General features: G+C 45.1%; 1 non-coding gene across 1 annotated transcript; it reads right to left on the bottom strand.

The window, feature by feature from the left end:
* Positions 1-4,032: 4,032 nt before the first annotated feature.
* On the bottom strand, positions 4,033-4,174 carry LOC127676541 (small nucleolar RNA SNORA48). Its single transcript, XR_007976012.1, has one exon. It is a non-coding gene; the product is annotated as a small nucleolar RNA SNORA48 (small nucleolar RNA).
* Positions 4,175-7,103: the final 2,929 nt, after the last annotated feature.

Raw genomic sequence — 7,103 nt, 5'->3', positions numbered from 1 at the left:
CTTTAAACCATAAATACAGTCCACAGAAAGACTGGTAACTGTAGGTTTAAATTTTTCAAAACCTATTTTAATAACAGTTCTTAAATGCCTCAACCTCCCTCCTAGCCCAGCACCCACCAGAAGAAGTGGAAAAGAAAAACTAATAGGAAATGGGGGCCATAGACATGTTTAGAAACAGTTCTTTGGGGCTCTTCCTGTCTTGACCATCAGCAGTCCAGTCCACTAGCAGAACATCATCATGAATCAGCATCAGCAGTCCAGTCCACTCAGCAATCAGCACTCACAAGTCAGAAACACCTGTCTGAGCCAGAAGAAACTGTGAAGCTCTGCCAACTGGCCAGAGTCCACGGAAATGGTAAGAAGCCACGAGAATATCACAAGAAGTTCTTTGGTGAGTTACTGTCCATAAAGCCATGACAAGGAAAGATCAGCTACGTAATGCAAGGCAAACCAATGCAAGAGCGTCCTCAGTGAAGACTAGCAGGGTGGAGCAAGGCGAATCAATGCCAGCGCCCCTCCCCCCACTCTCTGTGGGGCCATAAACATCACATGTCCTCTCCTGCATCTGCTTCAGCAAAATATCCTCTCACCTGTGTCTGCTTCAGCAAAACATTCTTTCACCTGTCTGCCCCAACAAAACATATGGCATAACTGAGTTTCCAAAGAAACCAGAAATTTCCACTTCAGGGAACGTTAGTTTTCTGATCATTCTTACGGTGTACCATTGCACAGTATTGCAGTTTTTCATGACTCAGTTTATCCAAATATCTAAAGCTTAACAAAGTTAGCAAAGACAAAGAGGCTAGACATATATCTTCAAATAATGTACTGTTAGCCTGAGTAGACCTTAGGGATTTATAAACTGTATTTATCAATGTTGTTTCTTATTTAAATTTTCTCCAAGCCTGTTTCTGAACAGATTAGGAAAAGGAATAAGTAATCAGACACACACATCTAAGCTAGTTTCTGTTAAACAGACTACATCTCTATAACCTTAGGAATTTATCATCATACAAAAATCTATTCTAATTGAAGATATTTTGGAGACTTGGTGTTGTTAGTCTAAAAAGGAGAAACAGAGTAGAACTAAGAATTCCTTTTTTTTTTTTTTACTTTTTATTGATTCGTTGTGAATTTCACATTATGCACCCCAGTCCCACTCATCTCCTGATCCTCTCATATCCACTCTTTGTCCTTGCAACCCCCAAATAAAAACATATAAACACATAAACAAACAAAGCAAAAAACAAAACCAACGCATAGAGACCTTCTTATTATGGAAACTGTAGTACACCACAATGTGTCCCACAGTATATCCCTCTGTCCACACATTATCACCTGCAAATGGTCATTCCAATGAGTCTGGCTCGAGATCTCCACCAGGCCTCCTCCTGGTTATCCTGTTGTTGCCCTGTGTCATGGAGGGGCTGGGCCAGCTCTCCTTCACACACTCAGGGCCAGCCCACCCACCCCCTCACTCCTGCCCGCAGGGCCAGCTCTACTCTACTGCTCAGGCAAGGTATAGGGCCCACTCTCCCAAGTGCTGAGGTCAGCAAGGAGCAGGGCCAGTTCACCCACCCTCTTGACTCCAGCTGGGGTCAGCTCTCCTGACTGCCTCAGATAGTGAAGGGTGAGGCCATCTCCCACTTCCCTGCCCTTCCCAGGCCACCTCATAGCAGAGGAGTGGCAGGCCAGCTATCCCTTGCTCACACCCTTGGTGCCAGCTCACCCACACCGCCATTACCAGGACCAGCTCTCCCAAGCACTGCAGATGATGATATGCAGGACTAGCTCCCCTACACTCAATGCACTCTGGGTAGGTTTCTTGACTGCTGGAGGTGGCAGGCATGTGGAGCAGAAGCAAAACCTTTCTGCCCATGCCACCCACAGCAGATGAGTCATGAGGTCAGCTCTTCCACACTCACATCCTCAAAGTGGGCTCACCTGATGATGGGTGCCATACCCCACTGTCTTGCTCGGGGTGCACTCTGGAAAGGTCTGGCCCCAGATGCTTCATCTCAGGATTGCTTTTTGCTACTGACGTGTTTTCTCATGTTTTTCTTTGCCATACTCCTCATGAATTTGGCTTGAAATGAATGGACACCAGGAGACCCTCACTGCCTGTAGCCTGGTGTAATCACTTCCTAGGCAATAGCCCACCTATTGGGCAAGTTTCCTGCAGATCAATATGAAGATGAAAGTTCTTGAGATACTGCTGTTTAGATGGACTAATGTTTTTATGGAATTCCTGATTAAGTAGTTTTAGTAAGTTAGCTTGATTTAAATAATTTTGGGAAGTTGGGATAGTTGATAGAAAGTTTAAAGAATCAAGAATAGAATGTGTCCCTTTCTCATAGAATGGCAAGAGCTTCATGAGTTAGAGAAAGGAAGTACAGTGAGCGCTCATGCGTTGCAAGCACATAATTGTAGTAGTAGCAAGAAAACTAGGCTTGGGACAAGTTAATGATCAAAGAAAGCATTCACTCTCAGTTGAGCTTGAGTTTCTTGATCTTGTGATCTATGACTATATAACAGGTTTCAAGTGTTCACCAGGAAATAAAAAGGTTATAAATAAAGAGTAAACAATTCTATTAAGAGCATAAGAGCAAAGAACCAATGATTAGCCAGCCTAGCTGATCAAGACTTCAAAAGTAAGACATAAGATAGATGACCTATTCCTTAGCAAGAACAGATTGTCTTCAAACAAGCATAGGAAAAACTTGATACTATAGACTTTTCCTACTTAAACTTTGTTAATCTATAACTAAAGAATTATTACTTTGGGGTTACAATGAGCTTGTAGAAAGAAAGATAGGCTAGAATTGTTTAGTTAGATAGTTTCAAAAGGGAATACTTAATCAATCAATAATCCTGCTGTAATTTCCTCTTGTGTAATGATTTTAATCTGTTTTTGAAGAACATGATTTTATGGTGGTTATTTTTATAAAATGTGTAACTTGTAGCCATGAGGTAACTTTCTTTCTCAATAGAAAAAAAAAAAACTGTCTTAAAGGGTATAAAAATGGTTAAGAGAAAAAAAATAAAATGCTGGAGCCTGCTTTTGCTTCAACCACTGTGTGTGTGTGTGTGTGTGTGTGTGTGTGTGTATGCGTGCACGTGTGCATGTGCGTGTATTTGATTCCGCCCCCCTCTTCTTTTTCCTAATCGCTGGCTGTCATAGGCAGCAGCCCCCATTGGTTGCCATCTGTACCAACCCTCATCAGCCCCTCTTAGTGCTGACCCCAATCAGCTGCTTTCAGCACTGACTCCAATCGTGGATACCACACCGAGCCACCTAACTCAGCTTACCCTGTGGTGTTAAAGTTGGTCTTTGACACTCACTCCTACCCTCACCCCCAAAACCACCCCCACCCCCACCCCCAGGGCCAGTTCCACTGTGTCGTCTGGGCAAGGTGCAGAGCCTGCTCTCCCAAGTGCCACCACCAGTGAGAAGTGGAGCCAGCTCCCCAGAGCACCACAGCCAATGAGGAGCATGGCCAATTCTGCACAGCCCCTGGACATCCAAGTGGTCTCTGACCGCTCTCCTGACCTGGCAAGGATGTCCCCATGTTCTCTAGTAGTAATATGAGCCACAGACATTGACACTGACTCCTACTGCTGTGTAGCCATGGACTCAGACATGGCCCTCAGTTGCAGCTCTGGCTGGGACCTCTCCATCCTACGGTCTCCAGTTCCATCTCTCTTCATAATGCTCAAGCTACTCCACTCCTCTTTCTCTCCCATCTGTCTACCACATACTTGCACACCGTGGTGGCTCCCGCTGAAGACTGGCCACGAAGCTGGAGGGCTCCTGAGTGACATCATCTGTCTTCACTGCGTGGTCTGGCAGCAAGTAGGTGTGTATGGTCCACCTGTGCTATGTGCTATGTGCTATGGTCAGATCTATAGGTGATATGAAGGTTCTCAAGTCTCTGTCTGTCTTCCTCCTCCCACACTGTACTGCCTGGATTGGATCGAATTGGATTTGGCTTGATTTTATTTGATTTGATTTGATTTGATTTGATTTGATGTTCATGTGTCCTAGGCATGAACCAGCTTTGGCCACCAAGCCAGGCATCAGGCTAGGATGAACAAAGGACTGCCAACTGCTCTGTCCCTGTCTGATATGAGAACAACACCAACAAGGTGTCTCTTTGCCCATTGCCATGGGGGAAGGAGTTTTATGAGTGTTGCCTTTGCTGATTTATACCATGTAGTCATCTTAATCAGGATGGTGGCAAAGTTATATGGCATGTATCCTTTTTCAATCTTAGTAAAGATGGCTGCTAGCTTCACGGTAACTATTTTAAAACATGTATTTTTAGTAGATCTATTTAAAAAAATAGTTGAATTTATGTTATATATACAGTATATTCTAAACAAGAGTTGAATCACAAATATAATATGTTGAAGCACATTAAGATTACCCATGAATAGATTTTATACAAATAAATATAAGTATTGGCTTTTTTTTTTACTTTTTATTGAATCTTTGTGAGTTCCACATTATGCACCCCAATCCCATTCATCTCCCTCTCCTTTCATAGCCACCCTCTACCCTTGCAACTCGCCAAAAGAAAATAAAAAAGCAAAATAAATAAAACAAAGTATAAAAGACATCTCATGATGGAAGCTGTAGTGTGTCACAGTGTGTCCCACAGTGTAGCGTTTTGGCCACTCATCTTTACTTGCAAGCTTCTGTCACACCATCAATACTGGATCCTCACTGGGGCTCCTCTCAGACTTCCTGTTGTCGTCATTGTCGTTGTTGTTGTTGTTGTTGTTGAGATCCTTGCAGCTCTGAATCTGCATGACTGGCCCCTTCACATATTCCAGCAGTTCACAGAGGGAGTAGATGTTGTGGTGGGCCAACTCAAAGCCCTGGGTCTGGGTCTGCGTGGTAACAGAGTTGGTCAGCACACCAGTTCTGCCATACACATACTACCAGGGCAAGCTCTCCATCACTGCCCTCAGAGCTCACCCAATACTACAGCTAGCAAGGGGTCAGCTCTCCTGCTTGCATGCCTTCAGGGATAGCTAAGTCACACCCAAGCGACCAGAGCCAGCTCTACTCTGATGCCCAGTTCAGGTGTGAGGCCCACTCTCCCAAGTGCTGCAGACAATGACGGCTTGTGACAGCTCTCTGGCTCTCACCCTAGGGCCTGATTCACCTGCACCTTCACCACCAGGGCCAGCTCTTACGTGCTGCCCAGGTGAGGTGCAGGGCCTGCTCTCCCAAGTGCTGCAGTCAGCAAGGGGCAGGGCAGCTCTCCCACCTGCCTCTTGTGACAAAGTGTGAAGGGCATCTCCTCTGTACTCATGCCCTCAGGCTGGCTTACCCTTGCCCCTGCCATCAGTAGTAGTAGTAGTAGTAGTAGTAGACGAAGAAGAAGAAGAAGAAGAAGAAGAAGAAGAAGAAGAAGAAGAAGAAGAAGAAGAAGAAGACGACAAAGCAGGCAGCTCTAGAGTGACACTTATCCAGTATACAAGAAGAGGGAAAGCAGCTGAAAAGGTGGGAGCAAATAGCTCCTAGGAGGACTAGGAGAGGCTTTTGAGGAAATGGAGGTGTGAGTGTCCAAAGCCAACCATGAAAGAGGGGGTCCATCCTCAATGGCCATCAAGATTGATAATCATTGTATCTAAATCAGAAAAACTGAGGACATGTGTAATGAAATTATAGGAGAATCATATCTAGGGTAAACATTAGAAGGAGCTGAACCCCAAAAAGACACTCAGAAGCATACCTATTGATTGTTACACAGATGCTATTTTTGTAGTTCCAGTCACTGAAGCTAGACCTCCCTGCTGCTTCAGAACCTTGCAGCAGAATTTTCCCCTAATTGAGTGGGTAATAAAGAGAGCAAGAGGCTGATCACTGGGCGAGGAGGAGGCGGGCCTTCCAGCCGAGAGAAAGAGGAAGAGGGAACTAAGGAAATCGAACAAGCCCTTTTGGACTTGAGTCAGGAGCAAAGCAGACAAGATGTAAGTCAGGGACTTAGCTCTGGTGGTAGAATCCACTAAGATCCGCCACCAGAAGATTTCTAACAAAGAATAGTTGATGAATTTAGGATGATAGATTCCACGCCCAGCGATTGTGTTATCTGTTGATTCTAAACTAAGATTGTCTGGTGATTTCCATTCCGAGGTGACTCAGGTGGGCCAGAGGAAAAGAATTTAGCTGAGACGGAATTCAGCCAGGCTTTGGGACAGGAAGATTGGACAAGGACTGAGCACCAGGGGAAACATGAGATCTCCGGCTGGAAACAGACAGAGACTGCTAGCCAGTACCAAGCCGGGGATAGAGTGGATTGTTTTTTAATTATTACACACAACAGAACCTGACTACATTCTGGAGAGACCCTCTTTCTTTGCTCTAAGCCACACCAGCCATGCAACTCAGAACACTGACACTGGGTACCCAACATCACGGGCTCAGAGAAAAGAGTGTACTTCAGGACTGGAGGTAAAGCAGACTTTAGGATTTTGCAGGAATTTTGGGAATCCCCCATCTCTGGAGCAGCAGTATGTTCATTTGCTAAAATACTTATTAAAAGGAAAAGCACTAACTGTACGATTGTTGCAAATATTTCAAATACAAATAAGAAAGTCTCCTGAGACAAAAAATAAATCAAGGGAAAATGTGGGTCTGCATTTCACCTCACTTTTGGGGTATCTGAACACTGCTTGGGCAAAAGAAATGCAGGGGCTCTAGGCTACATTCCATCCTTGCTGCCAGTGGGCTGCTGGGCTTGTGAGACATGCTGACACACCGCTCAGGAGAGGCAGAATGCAACCTAAAATGGGAACCTCAGCCCATGTCTCTTGGGGTGAGTGATGGCAGGGTCTGGGCTATGGTTCCCAAACTCCAAGACACCCTTGTGTGGGAACCACAAGGGGTTGGGTATGGGGGCCCGCGAGCCAGCAATGGCAGGAAAGGAAGCAGGATCAAGAAGGAGCCTCCTACAGGAGACTTAGGTGGTGTGGCTCGGTAAAGAAGGCTTTCTCCCATAGCAGTTCTTGATGAAAGAGACAGTCCTTGCTTGTCTAAACTGTTTATTCATTGTGGAAAATGGATGCATTCGACTTACTCAGGATAGACCAAA

Source organism: Apodemus sylvaticus, chromosome 1 (genome assembly GCF_947179515.1).
Source record: "Apodemus sylvaticus chromosome 1, mApoSyl1.1, whole genome shotgun sequence".
NCBI lineage: Eukaryota > Metazoa > Chordata > Mammalia > Rodentia > Muridae > Apodemus > Apodemus sylvaticus.
Note: the sequence above shows the minus strand (reverse complement) of the source record. Positions and strands in the feature narration are given on the sequence as shown.